General features: G+C 48.2%; 1 long non-coding RNA gene and 1 pseudogene across 1 annotated transcript in view; both read left to right on the top strand.

Moving 5' to 3' along the window:
- Positions 1 to 9,765: 9,765 nt before the first annotated feature.
- Positions 9,766 to 13,878, top strand: LOC102010940 (annotated as a pseudogene).
- Positions 13,879 to 16,655: 2,777 nt separating this feature from the next.
- The window catches only part of LOC106147145, a 24,234-nt gene continuing 23,110 nt past the window's right edge, over positions 16,656 to 17,779 (top strand). The window contains exons 1-2 of the long non-coding RNA XR_001231913.1: positions 16,656 to 16,742; positions 17,534 to 17,674. This is a non-coding gene — a long non-coding RNA (uncharacterized LOC106147145). The remainder of the gene's footprint in view (positions 16,743 to 17,533; positions 17,675 to 17,779) is intronic.

The raw sequence follows: 17,779 nt of genomic DNA, 5'->3' as shown, positions 1-17,779 counted from the left end.
GGACCTAGTGCCAGAGCTACTCAGTCGATGCCTGCTGCATGGATACACTAATGCAGACTTCTTCTGGGTCCAGTGCCCAGGCCCGCCCCCGCCCTCTGTGTTAAGACATGAAGTCCTCAGTGACGAGCACAGGCGCAGGTCCAGGGAGTAGCCCCCCCACCGCATGGGGCTCTGGCTGTCCTGTCCTCCCTGCAGCCAGAGGGCTCTGGGCCAACCGGGCACAAGGAGAGCTCAGGATGCTGAGCATGCATCTGTAGGCAGAAGTGAGATCCAGCCAGGCGCAGGGTCAGGCTGCAAGCCCCCTGAGGGCAGGGGAGATCTTGTGACCATCTCGTCCCAGAACCTGTCCTGGCCATGCCCCATCCCCACTCCATTCTGCTCCAGGCTTCTGACCTCTCCTCCCACCCTGGCTTCTGGCTGTTCCCGCAGTAAGTAGGCCTATTTCCTCCCCACTCAGGGCTTGTCCCCTGCACCTGCTGTTCCCTGCTGTCCCTGTGCCTAGACTGTCCTCTCCAGACTGTCCTGCACGGCCTGCCACGGGTGTCAGGTCCCTGTCCAGACTGCACCTTGTCTGAGAGGCCCACGCTGACAGCTGTGCCCTGCGTCCAGTGGGCCCTGTTTTCCCTATCCTACTTCTTCCTAGTTTCCTTTTCCTGCCTAACTTTTCTCAATTTATCTCCCTTGAAGGGTCAAGTACCAATCTGGTGAGAGCAGGGTTCTTTCTGTTAGATCCCCAGCTACAGCCCCAGGGTCTGGAACATGTGTAGATACAGATGTTACACTGTAGATGCATTGCTCAGAGCAAGTCTGCTGACCAGACCACGGCTGCAGAGTGCAGCGTGTGTGGTCAGAAGAACAGGGTGTGGTCTCAGCCCACTTCATCTCTGGCTGGTCATCTGAAACCCTGTATAGTTTTTCTTATTTCTCTGGGGTTAGCTCTCCGGCCCAGGGGAAAATGTCACTTCTCCAGGTGAACTTGAGACTTTTTACCCTGACAGCATACCCAGGTGGCACTGGGGCCAGCAGTCCTTCATCCAGAGTGACTCCTCAGGCTAAGGTTGCAGGAGGCAGCCAACCTTGGCGGGTAGCGGTATCTGTCTGATGTATTTTATTTAAAAAAAAAAATCTGTCTTTATGTATTTTATTTAAAAAAATTAAGCCAACATTCAGAAGTGGAGACAGATCTTGCTTGCATCGTAGCATGGCACAGCCCCAGGGCTGAAAACGTGCCCGTTTTAGCTGGGGCTTTGAAAGTGCCAGTCCTCTCCACTCTTGGAACCCTCGCTCTGGTGGTGCCTGAAAGGAAGCACATGGTAGCTTTCTCTCGCAGTAGCTGTGGGTGCTTCGCTTCTTTGTCCCTTTCATCTGCAGAAGGGAGTGCCAGGGCCAGAGTCTGCGAGGAGGACTGGGTGAGGAAATCCTGGGGAAGCAGAGGGACTCAGCTTCGCCTCTTGCTGCCATCCCTCTTTCTCTCCCCGCTCTCTTCCCAGACCCACTGCTTCTGCCTGGGGAAACCGCTTGCTAAAGCCCCTTCCTGTGCCCACCAGCCCAGCGGGTCCTTGCTCGGCAGCTGGCTATGCCTTCCAGCTGGGGAAAGCATGAGCTGCTACTTCGGCTTCCTCACCTGCTTTCCTGTGAGGTCTCTGGCAGAGAAGGGTGCTGATGTCATGGCTGGGGTGAGGGGGCTCTGGGTCCTGGCGGGCCTGGTCTCAGAACAACCAGAAGTGAAATCTGAGCAGTAGCCAACCGCCCTTTCCAGGCGGCCAGCATTGCCGCTTAAAATTCATTGCTTTTGAACTTTAATGTCCTCCTTCTAGAACCAGGTGTCACAGGAACTGCCGATGAGGTCAGCTGGGTGTGCTCAGCTTTGCTCGGAAACAGCTACTTTCCCCCTCCTCGGGCTATTAAGCTAATGCACCTTCTAAAGGGTTATAAACTTTTATTACTTCCTCCAAACGAAAAATCGAGTGTTGCTCTCATTCCAAAATGAATCGCACTCCCCACGGGTTTCCTAAGGTTTTCTTTGTTTTGATTATAGATGCAATCCATCCATGTTCATTACAGAAAGATTCGGAAGGAAATAAAGCCTCCCATAATCATGTTCATGCTTTGGTGTGCACCACTCCAGACTTCCCCGCTGTCTGCCTCCAGCCCTGTGCAACCGTCCGTTCATCCCTCCATCCGTTTCTACATCCATGTAGGCATTTCCCACATACACATCTGAGTCTTATTTTATACACACAGCATAGGGCCCGGTAGACGATAAACACTGCCGCTGTTAATAAGTATCACTTACCGAGTGCTTATAGTATGTCAGGCATGGTGTTAGGTGTCTCGTAAGCACTATCTCATCTTAATGATAGCCTTATGTTATAAGGGCTGCTTTTTTTTTTTTTTTTTTTGAGTGCTGAGAATTGAACCCAAGGTCTTTGCACTGAGCTACATTCCCTAGCCTTTTTCATTTTTTATTGAGACAGGGCCTCATTATGTTGCTAAGTTGTCCAGGTTGGGTTTGAACTTGCAATTATCCTGCCTCAGTCTCCCAGGGTGCTGGGTTTCAGGCATGCACCGCCATGCTAGCAACTCATGTTTTACAAATGAGAACTTTGAGGCCCAGAGAAGATGTTAACTGTCAAAGTTACAAATGTAGTGGATGCTGGGCATGGTGGTGCACACCTGTAATCCCAGCACTCGGGAGGCTGAGGCAGGAGGATTGCTGCAAGTTCAAGGCCAGCCTGGGCTACATAGTGAGTTCAAGACCAGCTTGAACTACATATCGAGGCCCTGTTTCAGAAACAAAACAAAACATCCCCCAAAACAAAAAACTCAAAACAACAAGAAAAAAACAAATGAAATCAATGAGGTGGACCTATTTTTATATAAAAAAATGAACACTTACTGGTTTAAAACTTTTTCAAAAATTGCTTTAAGCAGTAGCCCGCTGTCATTTTATATTTATTTATTTATTTTTGGTACTGGGAACCGAACTCAGGACCTTGTGCTTGCCAGACAGGCACTTGTGCTGCTGAGCTATACTCCCATCTCTGCTGTCATTAAAAAAAATTTTTTTTAAATTTTATTTTAAAGAGAGTAGTAAATGAGAAACAAACAAATAAACAAAAGAAAACAAAAAAAGAACAAGAGCAGCATACCAGTATCACAAACACAAACAAACCAAAGAAAGAACATTTAAAGTGATATACGGTTTCAAGACAAAATAATACGAATTAACAGTGGTTGTTATATTACATAGCACTATCCTCAACTACGTTGCTCAGATTACCAGATGTAAGAATGAAAGATTGTTCAAACCATTAAAGAGAATAAGAAAATGATTATTAGATAACACATTAGAGATAATACAGAGTTTCACTAGACAAGATGGTAAGAAATCATGGTAATTCCATTGCATATTGTTACCTTTGAATCAGTTGCTCAGATTATCAGATATAAGCATGCAAAATTGGTCAGAACATAAAAAATTTTAAGCATTAACTGTTCCTTTCAGTATACCATCAGAGGGGGTGGGGATTTAGCTCAGTGGCACAGCGCTTCCCTGGCAAGGGTGAGGTTGTGAGTTTGATTCCAGGTACCGGAAAAAACCAAGAAAACCAACAAAAAACTCCCAAAAAACCCAGTATACCATCAGACATCAGCAATACAGTTATCGCAGCTATTCCTATATACATTTATATTTTGCCTTCCTTTTTTCTTTTGTCTTCTTTCCCTCATCCCAGTCATTACTTCCTTTGAGCAGTTTCTTTCCCTTTCCTATCATCTATTGTATGTTTTGAGTTTTACTTATTCTTTCAGGTTCCTACACCAAGGAGGCAGTATGTTTACATATGTGGGTCTGATTTATTTCACTTATGAGTATGGTCTCTAATTGCGTCCATTTACCTACAAAAGCCTCAAGTTTATCTTTTTTTTTTTTTTTATAGCTGAGTAACACTCCAGTGTATAAAAATACCACATCATTTTTATCCATTCCTCAGTGGATGGGCATTTGGGTTGTTTCTAAGACTTAACTATAACAAATTGTACTGCTATAAACGTGGGTGCACATATATCGCTGTGGTATGATGTTTTTAATTCTTCTGGGAAAATACCCAGAATGGAAATAGCTGGGTTAAATGGGACTTCCAATCCTAGTTTTTTGAGGAATCTCCAAACTGATTTCCACAGTGATTTCACCAATCTACACTCCCACCAGCAGTGGAGTAGTGTTCCTTTCTCCCCACAGCCTCTCCAGCATTTGTTATTGGTTGATTTCTTGATGATAGCCATTCTTTCTGGGGTGAGATGGAATCTCAGTGTTGCTTTAATTTGCATTTCTTGAATGACTAATGATGTTGAGCTTTTTTGGTATTTATGTATTTATTCGCCATTAGTACTTCTTCATTTGAGAAGTGTGTATTCATCTCAGATGCCCATTTTTGGATTGGGTCTTTGAATTTGGGGGGCCTGATTTTTTAAAATTCTGTATATGTCCTAGATAGAAGTCCTTTGTCTGAGGGGCAGGTGGCTAAAATTTTTCCCAATTCGTGGATTTCCTTCTTACTCTATTGCTGACTTCTTTAGATGTGCAAGAACTTTTCAATAAGATGAGATCCCAGTTGTTGATTCTTTGAAGTATTTCCCGTGGTTTGGTTTTTGTTCATGAACTCTCTGCCTACCCTAATGTCATCAAGATTTTTACCTACTTTCTCTTCCAGTAAATTTAGTATTTCTGTTTTAATATTTAGATCTTTGATCCATTTTGACTTTAATTTAGTGCATGGTGAAAGACATGAGTCTAGCTTTAGTCTTGGGCATGTGGAAAGCCAATTTTTCCAACACCATTTATTAAAGAGGGTATCTTCCTTCCATTGAACATGTTTGGCCCCTTTGTCAAAGATAAGGTGACTGAGTGTGTTTGTAGTTGTATCAAAATTTTTTTTTAAAAAAACAGGGTCTTGCTATGTAGCCCAGTCTAGTCTCAAACTTGCAGGCATCCTCCTACCTCAGCCTCCCAAGTGCTGGAATTACAGGCATGCGCCACCATACCTGGCTTGTCATTTTTTACCGAGGAAGACAAAAAGCACGTTCTGGTGCTGGATACAGGAAATCTGCTCTACAAGTAACTAGTTTTATGTTCTATTCTGGAGTAAGTGACCTAATTCCTTGACCCTCAGTATCGTCCTCTATGGAATGAAATTTGTACGAAGAGGAAAAGGGTTAGTACTCTGCCTGGTGGATAGGAGTGTTTATATACTTTTACAAACATTGATGCCAATTGGGAAAATACCAAGAAGCCACAAAAGCCCATAAAGTGAAGTTGACCTCAAATGGCGCATCCATGACATTTGATGGAAATAACCAAGGGAGGGTGAACGGAGACCGTGGCCTCGGTCAGTAGAGCTGCAGTAAAATTTGTTATCTACTTGGCTCTGAGAAATAGATGATCTCTGAGCACGAGATGTACACGAGTGCTAAAATACCACACCCATGCGTACTTCTAAAATATTTTTGGCTCAAATAAAAGTCAAGAATGAGAGAAAATGAGAACACGTGGAATTTTAGTCACACTGAGTTGTATTTGCAATGAGGGACTTCGCAGTGTCCTTCGTCGCATCTCTTTGGCACAGTGACTTTTCTGAGCCCTCCTTTCTCTGAGTGTCAAATGAAGCTAGTAATATCTCCATATTGATCAGCTTTCCCTTTGCTGGGACAAAATACCCGACACCCCCAACTTAAAGGAGGAGGGTTACTGTGGCTTTTGGTTTTGGAGGTCTCAGTCCATGGTCGGCCGGCTCCAAGGCAGGAACGTCAGGGCAGAAGGGCCTGGCAGAGGAGAGCCGCTCGGCTCACGGCGCTGGGGAAACAGGGAGTGGGGAACAAGCCAGAGAGGAAGGGGTCGGTAATCCCCACGGTCACCCCGACCCACTCCTCCAGCTAAGCCTTCCTCTTCCAGCTCATTCAGCTGTGAGCTCACCCATGTGTGATGAGGTTGGTGCCCTCACAGCCCAGTCACTTCTCAGGGAGCCTCTTAATCCAGTCAGGATGACCATCAAGATTAACTGGCACAGCTTCCCTTCTAGACAGAGTGAGGGGCTGAAAATGGTATGCGTGAAGGTCAGCTCAGATCTCAGTCATAACAAATCATACCCATAATGAGGTGCTGCGCAGGAGCTGGCCTGGAATACAGGCTTTGAGGTTAGATCCGGATTAAAATTCTGAGCCAGGCGTGGTGGCACACACCTGTACTCCCAGCACTTGGGAGACTGAGGCAGGAGGATCGTTGAGAGTTCGAGACCAGCCTGGGCAACAAAGTGAGCTCAAGCCCAGCCTGAACTGCATAGCGAGACCCTGTCTCAAAAAGACCAAAAAAAAAAAAAAAAAAAATGCTGGCTCTGCCATTCATCAGCTCTGGCTAAGTAATTTAGTTGCTCTGAACCGATCTCATAGGGGTTGTAAAAATGAACCAGTAATATATGTAGAACTTGGCACAGAGCAGACATCCAGCAGCAAACATTGTCCCCGCCACCTCGTCCCATCATTCCTTTGCATTTTCGACCCCTCGTAAGTCCTGAACTGTATAATGTAGTGCTTGATTACACATTGCCTTGTGTCATCCTGTTGCTTTCTCCCTCATGTCCTCAATTCTGTGTGGGTCTTGTTCCCTGTGAGGTTCAGACCTTTGCATGCTTTGAAGGCATGCATACTTCTCTGATATTCCTTCCCAGGGCTCAGGCCCATGCATGCCCGATAAATCTGACTGCATCTGACTGATGCTCTTTCTCCTCTGATTTCTCAAAGTTTCTCCCAGATGGAGCTGAAACCCTTGGAGAAAATTAGAGCAGTTTTCCCTGGGTACCGCTTGGCTCCCCTGCACATGATAAATGGAGAAGCTGCAGGGCCTGCCCACCGCCACAGGCTTCTGAAAGCTAAGGACAGGGGCTGTGCAGCCCATCCTCGGCCCTCCCAGCCACCTGACTCCACAGTAGTGCCTGTGGCTTTGCGGGACAGCTGTGTCCTTAGATGGCACCAGAGCTTCAGATGCTGGCCCTATTTACTTAGCTGCTCTTCTGATGCCAGTGTGGGACCTACTGTGGCTCCAACAGGTGACGGAGAGAGAAAGTTAGACACACGTGAAATGGGGGGCTTGGCTGTAGATTTTCAACTTTTGTGTTTGGTTTCCCAGCTGAGTATAAAATAGGAACTTCCTGCTTTCCCAATTCCTCAATTTTAAAAATAGTTTATTACTAAAAAAGAGACTAAAGATTCAATAAAGTGAAATAGTTGATGTCTTAGTTACTTTTCTCTCATTGCTGAGACAAAATACCTGACATCCAAAGTTAAAAGAGAAAAGGTTTATTTAGCTCACAATTTGTGGAAGTTTCAATCCATAACCAGCTGGCTCCAAGGCAGGGTGACATATGGCAGAGGGGCAAGAGTTCATGGCCTGGAGGACAGCAAAAGCAACAAGAGCAAGAAAGAAAACTCTTTTTGCCTCTTATATCTTACCCAGACCCCTAGGATTAGGGCGTTGCCACCCCAATCAGTGAACTGATTCAGCAATCACCCACACTTAACCTCAGCACCCTTAATCCTAGCACTGAGCCATGAATCAATCACAAACTCTAGACTTAGCTACCTCTGGAAAAGCCCCATCTAAAAGTGTGTGAGGCTTTGGGGGGACATCTACACACAAACCGTGAGAGTTGACTATTGGTCTAGAGTAGAGCTGAGGCGTGGGTATACTAATCTGTGTATCGAAAATCATCTGTGGGCATAGTTTCATAGGTTAAGTATTGAGATATTTTTTTTGAACACAAATCTTTTTACAAAACTCATTGTCTTAGCCAGGTGTTGTGACTCACACCTGTAATCCCAGCACTCTGGAGGCTGAAGAAGGAGGATCACTGGAGTTTGAGACCATTCTGGGCTACAAAGAGAGCTCAAGGCCAGCCTGAACTGCATAGTGAAAGCCTGTCTCAAACAGACAAAAAGCAAAAAAACTAGTTGTCTGGAAATATGGGAATACAAGAAAAAATATTGTTTTAGCTTACTTGAGGCAGAAAGAGTCAGGAGTCTGATGGCCAACAGCTAGTACAGTTCATACAGGGAGTAACCAGAGATTCCACACCCATGTGACAAGTTCTTCCTAAGAGATGTTCAAGCTTTTAACCCAAAAGGTTTGTGTTTTCAAGCACATTGCGGAGGATCCTGGACTTATCATCAACACTGATTTGTTGTCACTGAATGTTTACAATACCACTTTGACTAGAAAGGTATGTGGTATGAAGCAGGGTCAAAACTTACCACAGTACATTGTTATAGAGGCAAATGATACATTTAACATTGTCTTAGTACTGTAGTGTCTAGGACGCTTTCTATAATGGCAGTTTGGGCAACTGTCAACCAAAAACAGAATGCTAAAGTGTTCACTGCAACAGTGCAAAGAGAAGGGAAAAGAAAGCGAGAAAAGGACACACACACTGGCATGTCAGCATCCAGGAGACGGCATCTGACGCCCCAAATCTTTTTTTGTTGTTTGATTTTGAGGGTTGAGAAGCCATTCATTCATTCATTTATTCATTCATCAAGTATTTGACAAGTTAGGCACCAAGTCCGTGAATACAAAACTTACCCATTCACCGACCCATATTGGTTGCATATGCTGCCTGCAGGCCCCGTGTCAGGTGTGGCCGTGCTGCTGTGAGGGGCAGGTCCTGGCCCCACCCTCTCAGACCCGATGGGGAGAAACGGGAACGGAGGGCCAGTTACAATCCAGGGTTCAGAGTGCTAAGGGGGATTTCGTGCTCCTAAGGAAGTTCTAAGTATGGACCCAGGAGTAGCCTTGGGGCTCAGGAGGAAGGGACGGGCAAGCTAGATCTGAAGGAAAACGAGTGACCCCGGGCGGGAGGGGCGGTGGAGAGGGGCAGGGAAGCTTGTTCGAGGCGGAGCGTGTGGGTTGGAGAAGACGCCTGTGCTGTGGGAACAGCGAAGCCCGCAAGCTCTTCTTAGTCGCTCAGTGCAGAGAAGCTTACTCCTCCTCTGCACAGGCCGATGTGAGCACAGCACGGCTGTGAGGACTGAGTCGTCTCGGGGTGACTCTGAGGTTCAGGCTGTGTCCGCCAGGACTCCGCTGTCTCAGCATGTGACGGGAAGAAGCAGCGAGTTGGGGAGGGAGAGAGAAAGAAGGAAGGGGGCAGGAGGGAGGTGTGAAGTTGGCGGTGGTACTGGAGCGGAAATGCTTTAGCCTTGGAAAGGTCACATGACTTCAGCTCACCACCGTCCTCCAGAAGCAGGCAGGTGGCCCCAGGGCAGGAATGCGGGGAGCGTGTGTGATATTCGGTGAGAGCACGGTGAGAGCTCTGTGAGTGCCCCATGGAGAGCGTGAGGCTGGTTGGAGCTGGGAGCCTTCCGGATGGCTGGAGCTTGCTGTGCATGTGCCCTGGGATTGGAGCGCAGGGTCTGAGGGGAGAGAAATGACGGTGTGGCACAAGCCGGGGTCAGTTGCAAAGGACCTAGTGAGCCGTGTTACATGCCAAGGAATCTGGTCTTTAGGGAGACACGAAATAATTCTTTTAGGGCATAATAGAGTCATACTGGCCTTTCAGGAAGGGCCTCCTAGAAAGACCAGGTTTTCAATGGTGACAGGGGTGGAGGTGCAACCTCAGAGAACAGGTGAGATGGCCCTGCAGCCCCCTGGTGTGAGATAATGACAGCTGCACAAGGCGGGGGCTGTTAGGGTGACAGAGGTGGATGCACCTGAGAACCATGGAAGACATGGAGCAACAGGAGCGGAGGAAGGAGGAGTGTGGAGCGGAGAGCGCTGACTTAGGGGCTGAGTCACTCGAAGGAGTGCACCTGCCCACGCTGAGCAGGAGGGGTACACTGAGACAGCATGCTGAGCTTGAGGCACACTGGCTCTCAGCGGCCTGCAGAGCACCGGGGAGGAAGTTCGGGGTCTGGGCCTGGGAGAGGGAGCCTGTGCTGCTGACGGGGGAGTCCGGAGTACAGAGGTGGCATCTGCAGTTATGGTGGTGGAAAGCTGGGTGAAAAGCTGTCCCTACTCCTGAGGGTCTGGTGTGGGGCGCAGACCAGGCAAGCAGAGGACAGTGGAGCTCCAGGCAGAGAAGCCCGTGTAAGCTTCAGTGGTGGCACAAAGCCGAGGAGGGCAGACCTGCCAGAAGCGGGGCTGAGGCTGAGGGAGAATGAGGTAGCTGATCAGCCGGCAGGGAAGGGTGGTTCACGTGGAGGGCACTGCATGGGCAAAGGCACGGAGGTGGCAGAGCAGCCCTGCCGAGCCGGGGAAGGGCCGGTCTCTGGGGCAGTCCAGGTGCCCGTCTGAGAGAGGAGGCAGCAGCTGCACTTGAGGACTGGGAGAAGCGCCTGTCCCCCAGCACTGCAGCAGCGCACGCAGGGCCCCACGGCCCATTTTACGTTGCCCAGGGATTCATGATAAGGTGACATCTGTTAAAAAATTTAAATTATTTTTGTCATGGTAGCTTTCAAACATAGAGAAACTAGCACAACAAACCCACATGGCTTCATCACCCAGGTTCAGTAACTATTCACATTCTGCTGATTGTTCATGACGTCCTTCTTTCTCTTGATGCGGCCTGGGTATTGTTTCTGAGCAGCCGGAAGAGCATAAGGAGTCCTCATGTACTCATGGCCCAGTGCCAGGGAACACCAGGCTAAGGCCCCTCCTTCCCACTCGGGCGCTGTCTCCCACCTGCCCACTGGCTTCCCACTTACTTTGAAGCAAAATCATGATACCAGACCATTTCACCTGTACAAATGTCAAAGAACACATCGCTTAGAAAGCTCATAGATACCATATGATTATCACACCCAGTGAAATGAACACTAATTTGCATGGCAGTGTTTTGAAAACTATGAGGAGGTGGAATTCCATGCAGCTGCACCCCCTGACTGTACACCCCTCGGGGAGCAGTGATACGTGATCCAGTCAGTGTAGACCTGACCCCTTTAACTGGCCACCTGCATCAGTATGGATGGGCAGGGCAGAGGAGGAGTCAGAGTCCATGGACAAGTAGTCAGGGACTCACAGGATTGGGGTAGAGGCCGCTTGTGGGGCCAGGAGAGGCTGGGAGAGTCGGGGTTCAGGCCTACTGGGTGGCCAGGCCAGGCAGGCAGTGGGGGAAGAAGGGGTAGAGCAGGAGAGAGAGGAAGGAGGGGTGAGAGAGAGAAGAACTGAAGGTGAGAAAGAAAAAGAGGAAGGGAAAAGTAAAAATGAATAGGCAGGGCACACCCACGGTACGCCAGAGCACCACGCTGCCCCTGCAGTTTCCAGGAGAGGGCCCCCCAACAGCCTGGGCTTCTGCTCACCACTTCCGGGAGTTTCTGGTCAGTGAGGAGAGGTGGGGCAGATGTGCATGTACATGTGTGCTAATAAAGAGTGGGTGCCAGACTTTTCCAGAAGACATGGGTAGAATTTCCTGGGGCTGCACACTATAGCATCCTGGTGTGAAAAAAAGAGTGGAAAATGTGTACACCTTCATGTGCAATGTCTCTTTGGAATATGAGAAAACAGAAGTGAATTCTGGCTTTTTCTACAAGAGTGCAGAAGAAAGAGAAAAGCTAGTAAAAGCTGAAAGAAAATTCATTGAAGATAGAGTTAAAAAACAGTAGAAGTGGCTGGGTGTGGGAACTTACAGACTAACAGCTATCCACTCTGGTGCATGCTTGTACTCCTAGCATTGGGGAGGCTGAGGCAGGAGGATTACCATGAGTTCTAGACCAACCTGGGCTACATAGTGAGTTCAAGGCCAGCAAGGTCAGCCTGGGCTATATAGTGAGGACCCCCTCCCCCTGCAAAAAAAAGGTAGAACTGAAAGAGAAGGTCTGTGGTGATTCAGATAGAGGATTTGTTGTTACTAATCAAAAGGCGATTGATCCCCTTTTCTTGGATGCTCTTGCAAAAGAAGGCGTAGGAGCTTTGCTAGAGCTAAAAGGAGAAATGCAGAGAGCCTGACTCCTGCTTGTGGTGGGGTGGCTCTACAGCCCTTTGATGACCGGAATCCAGACTGTTCAGGACATGCAGACTGGTTTATGAGTGTGCTTTGGGAGAAGAGAAGTTCACCTTTATTGAGAAAGAGTTCTAGCTCTGTCATATTATTTGTCAAAGGACCAAATAAGCACACTTTCACTCAGATCAAGGGCGCAATAAGAGATGGGTGGAGAACTGTCAAAAATGCTATCACCAGCACTCGTGAGGCTGAGGCAGGAGGGTCGTCATGAGTTCGAGACCAGCCTGACCTACAAAGTGAGCTCAAGGCCAGCCTGAACCGCATAGTGAGGCCCTGTCTCAAAAAGACAAAACAAAACAAACAAAGCAAAACAAAACAAAAACCAAAAAATGTTATCGAAGGCCAGGCGTGGTGGCGCATGGCTGTAATCCCAGCACTAAGGAGGCCGAGGCAGGAGAATCACTGTGAGTGGGAGGCCAGCCTGGGCTACATAGTGAGTTCAAGACCAATCTGAACTGTACAGTGAGACCCTGTCTCAAAAACAAAACAAAACAAAACAAAACAAAACAAAACAAAAGGTGCTCTTGATGCTGGCTGCATGGTTCCAGGCCCTGGTGTGGTGGGAGTGACGGTGGCAGAAGTGCTGACTAAACACAAGGCCAGGCTCGAGGGCGTGGGCAGCTCGGAGTCCAAGCTCATCATTCCGAGGTCCTTGCTCAGAACTCTGGCTTTGACCTTAGGAAACGTTGGTTCAAATTCAAGCGGAGCATTCAGAGTTAGGTCACCTTGTGGCACGGACTTGAGCACAGGTGAGCTGACGGCGGCGGCGGCAGCAGCAGCAGCTCTTGGGAGAACTGCGTGAAGGAACAACTGCCTCGCTCCTGCTGTGTGATCGCCACCTGCGTTGTGCAGATCCAGGAGATCTGGCAGGCTGACAGTCCTCCCGGAAAGGCTGAATGGAAGCCTCCCTTGTGCCGTCTGAATCCTGACGACAACAGAATGATCCTGAGGAGTAGAGTTGTGGAATTATTGTCCAAGCTTCAAATGATTTTCACAGGCATTTTCTTTTCCCACCTGCACAAAAAGAAGAGAACACTTGGCACCTGTTCAAATTCTGACGTTGTAGAGTTTCAATTACAGCAGCCTTCAGTTGTACTGAGTGTACACACACGAAGAAGGTCTTTTTTACCCATAGATGCATTAACGTAAAATTACATCTTCTACCTTGTGTATTAAATATTCCTTGAAAAGAAAAACGGCAATCAACAAAACAAAACAAACAAACAAAAAGAGAGACGGATTCTGAGCCTCGCTGAGGAGGGGCAGGCAGTGCGCGTGGCAGAACCCAGAAGCACCCAGGCTGGCATCCACCATGCGAGAGTGCCTGCGGGCTGCAGGGCTGCCCTTTGCCGCTGGCAGGTGCAGGGAGGCTGCTGGCAGGGCAGTCTGGGGTCTGCCTGCCCGTCCCAGCGGGGCTGGTGCATGCGCTCCTGGCATCCTGGGTGGTGCGCTGGGTGGGAGTGGCCTCTCGGGAAAGGCTAGGGTGTGGGGAGGGTGACCTAAGGCGGTGGGGTACAGAAAGAGGCCCCCAGGATTTCGACCTCTTTCAGGAGTTCTAAATCCTCTGAGGGAAGTTTCAGAGTCCCCCACCCTGGCAGAGGGTGCTCTGGGTGCTGACTCCCCTGGAAACCTACAGGTGATGTCACTGGCACAAAGGGGATCTTGAGCCCTGAGAGTGATTTCCTGCATTGCTTTAGAGGAACAGTGCAACATGGGCATGGCCGTGGACATGCTGGCTGCCTGGAGAGTCCACGAGCCCCAAGTTCACAATGAAGTCTACAAGCCATGCCCTCCTGATGGAGACCAGTCTGAAGTTGCTCTGAGCAGGATTTGATATTAACCAGTTGGCTTTCCATGTTTACTTGTGAGTTCTCCAAAGCCTAGGCACCTTGTCTGGAGATGGGCAACAGACTTATAGTAAGCGAACCTCTGTGAGTCAGTGATCCCTGCTGAGGCCTGTGTTGGCCTGTGAAGCTGTGATGCTGTAAGGGACAAGATAAGGCCGCAGTTGAGGATATCTGGCTCCCACCCCAATTAACTTAAAGAGACGGTAACCGCAGGCTCCACACTCCTACAGTAAATGCCAACCTAAAGGTGAGGTAGTTCTCCTGACTGACTTAATTTGCTACTTGGGAAATTATTTCCTATGGTCCTGCAAGATTCCCATGTTTTCTTGAGGATCCTCCTCCTTTGTTAAAAAACCTAATAAATACAGGCTGCCCAGAGAAGACTTTCTTTTTGTCTTTCTGGGGCAGGGTCTTGATATGCAGTTCAGGCTACCCTTGAGCTCACTTCGTAGCCCAGGCTGGTCTCGAACTTGCAACGATCCTCCTGCCTCAGCCTCCTGAGTGCTGGGATTACAGGCATGCACCACCAAGCCTGGCCAGAGAAGTTTTTGTCTTAACACAGAGAATCTCAAATTCTGTAAGAGAGACCTCCTGGAGCCCTAAAATCATTTCAATTGTCTCATTTATTTATGCCTTCCACTCGTTTGGGAGATTGCAGGCCTGATCAGAGTGCAATAACTACGGGTACAATAATTACTAACCCGATACCTCCCAGGCCCTTCCTGTTCTACTGTAGCCAGGAACCAGCCCCTCCTTGGATTCACCCTGAGGCACACAGGCTTACAGGGGGCAGGGTCACCGTTCCCCTCTGCAGCTCCGGCAGTTGCCTAACCATCTGGCCGCCCATTTGACCAAGCCCTGAGTGTGTATTGGCAGAGCATTTCCTTCCTGGCTGTCGTGGTCTGGATTGCAAGAGACCCAGGTCCAGAAGGACCTGAGCCAGGGCAGCATCTCTTTTTGCAGTTTCTTATTTGAAAAGGCGCACACTAGGTAAGAACAGACACGATGGTGAGTGGACACAGGAGACCTCAGGGCGAGGTCACCAGCAGAGCGGCTCCCCAGGCCTCAAGCTGGTCGGTGTTAGTGAGCGCACAGCAAAAGGAGATCGACTGGATTAACCAGATCTGGGGACAGTTCTTCACCTGTAGATAGTGACCATTGCAGTTAATATGTTCAGAATACTTCGTTTATGCCAACATTTCCAAGCACGGGTTTTAATTTTTTTTTTTTTTTTGATACCAGGAACCAAGCTCAGGACCTTGTGTTTGCCAGGCAGGCATTTGTGCCATTTAGCTATAACCCTTGCTCCCAAGCGTGGGTTTTAATGAAGATTCTAAACATGTCTTATCTAATTTTAAAACATTATTCCTGATTTTACAGATGTAGCACTAAAGGATGACATCACTTGGCTAAGGTCGCAGGTTCTGGGGCCAGTGTCCCGCTTTGCCTTTGTGAAGAAGAAGGAACATGCATTGCACTTTTCTGAAGGAAAAACAAGCTGATGTCAGGGATTCTTTCAAGAAAGCAAATTTCAGGGCCATGGCTGACATCACCGCCCACTCAGCATGTGTCCCGAATGCGGAGTGCACTTCTGAGTCTCCGGCCTCGCCTTTCAGCACATGGTATAAATGACGCTCACTGCGTGGACTTTCAACCACCAAGCAAAGGTGGATTTGCATTTTGCAAGCTCTGTTTAAGAAGTGGAGAAGTGACACGTTTTAGAAACATCTTGATGAAAACCAAATTACTGAACTCTTAAAGGAATTAGCCTTCTGGCTAGAAACTTGGCTGCCTTGGAGACCCACTCATTCCAGGGGGCATTTAGGGTTAGAGGTTGTCTTCTCTGGAGGGTTCTGCTGTCACGCCACCAAGAAGCAGGAAAGACAATTTTTCTCGACTGTTGCCCTGACAGGTACCCCCAAGCCGACAGAGATCATGTGGCGGCATTCTTTTTTCTTCCAGTGGCCTAAGTCTGAAATTCCCCACATGCTCAGGACCTTACAATGCTGGGCAGCCAGCAGTTTCCCCAGCAGTTGCCCTGGCGTCTTGCCCCCTTTACACAAAGCAATCACTGTTGCAGAAAATGAGGGTCCTGTGATCATTTGGCACCATTTCCTGCCTGGCATTTGTGTGGGAGAAGAACTTTTTTCCCCTGACAATGGGTCCTGATCACAAAACAAGTCCCTTTCAGAGAAACAGCTGCCATAGGATGACTTCGTCCAGAGGGAGGAACTGACTGGTTCAACACAGTGATGTCCGGGGAGCCTGCTCCTGTCACTGAGAAATCATGAGAGGCCGTGCAGGTTTCCTTGCTCATGGCCTCCTCCACCCCTCACTGCCGTGCTCCCACCCAGGCCTCTCTCCTGTTGGCCTGGGCTGCTCCTTGAATTCATTTCAAAGAGTGGCATATCTGGTCCTTGGCTACTGTGACTGGCACCCTGTATTTAGTGATTTAGGTTCTGCTCTTACTTTTAAATACAGTTGCAGTGGTCCTTTTCTACAGATCATATTTCCCTGAGTAACTTTTCTAAAAAGTTAACATTGGTATGTGCTATGGTTTGGGTCCTGAATGTCTCCTAAAGGTCATGTGTTACAGGCTTGGTCCCCAGCCAGTGGTGCTCTTGGTAGGTGGTAGAGTCTTCAGAAGGCAGGGTCTACTGGAAGGAAGTGAGGTCACTGGGGGTGTGTCCTTGAAGGGGATTGTGGGAGCCCAGCTCCCTTCCTCTTTTTGTCTTTCTATTTCATGACCAGGGAAATAGCTTCTTCCACTGTGTACTCCCACCACAGCATGTCGCCTTGCTACAGGCCCAAAGCAAGGAAGTCAACCGTGATGGCCTGAACAGCTAAAATTGTGAGCCAGAATAACCTTTTTTTCTTCATTAGTTCATTTTCTTAGATGCAGCTTATAGGACTAACATAGTACCATATGATCAACTGCTACAGATAATGCTTTATCTAGTTTTTCTACTAATGTTCTTTTTCCACCCTGTGATCCAGTCTGGAATACCATATTGCATTTTGTTTTTGTGTCTTCCCCCATCTACGACGCTTCTTATTTTTCATGGTCTTTACTTCTGTTGCATGTCTCTCGTTTGGGTTTGTCTGACGCAGTCTCACGATTAGGCCATGGCTTTGGGTTTTTGGGAGAACAGCACCGAGGTGAGCTGCTGTTTTTCTTTGCAGCATATGGGGAAATGCATGACATCAATGTGACTTCCCAGTTGTGAGGTTAACTTGAACCAAATACTTAAGGTGGCTCTGCCAGGTTTTGCACTTGAAGCTCCTGTTTTTCCTTTTCTGCACTCTGCTCATTGGGAGTGACTCCCTAGGTCCAGCCCACACTCAGAGGATGGGGGGTGAAGCTCTTTCTCCCAGAGCAAATGAAGGAAGTGGTCTCGCCTCTGTGATTTACTTACCTATTTATTTATTCAGTTGTTTTCTAATCAGTGTGGACTCGTGGGTATCTTTTCTTGGGGTTATAGTTTCCCACCGTTCTCATCTGGTTGCTCAGATTGTTCTAGCCTTGGTCACGGGGACTCTCAGTTTGACCCCTGTGTCCTTGTGCCTCGTTTGCTGTCTTTCTGCTTCCTCGTTCTCTGGTACTGCATGTTCGAGGCTCACTTTGTGTTTTCCCTGCTTCAGCTCTAGAACCTGTGCTTTCTTCAAGGAGCCCTATTTCTTTTATGGAAGAACAGGATCCAGAAACCAGGTTTCTGACTGCTGGCTGTGCTCACTCACGGCTCCTGGAGTGTCATTGCTGGCAGTCCCTCTCAGGGGCCACAGGTAGGAAATCTATCTATGTACTCACCCACATGTGTGCATGTCTCTCTCTTTCTTTCTTTCTTTCTTTCTTTCTTTCTTTCTTTCTTTCTTTCTTTCTTTCTTTCT

This window comes from Chinchilla lanigera, unplaced genomic scaffold, assembly GCF_000276665.1.
Source record: "Chinchilla lanigera isolate Chin_1 unplaced genomic scaffold, ChiLan1.0 scaffold00122, whole genome shotgun sequence".
Lineage (NCBI taxonomy): Eukaryota > Metazoa > Chordata > Mammalia > Rodentia > Chinchillidae > Chinchilla > Chinchilla lanigera.
This window is presented reverse-complemented; position numbering and strand designations above follow the sequence as displayed.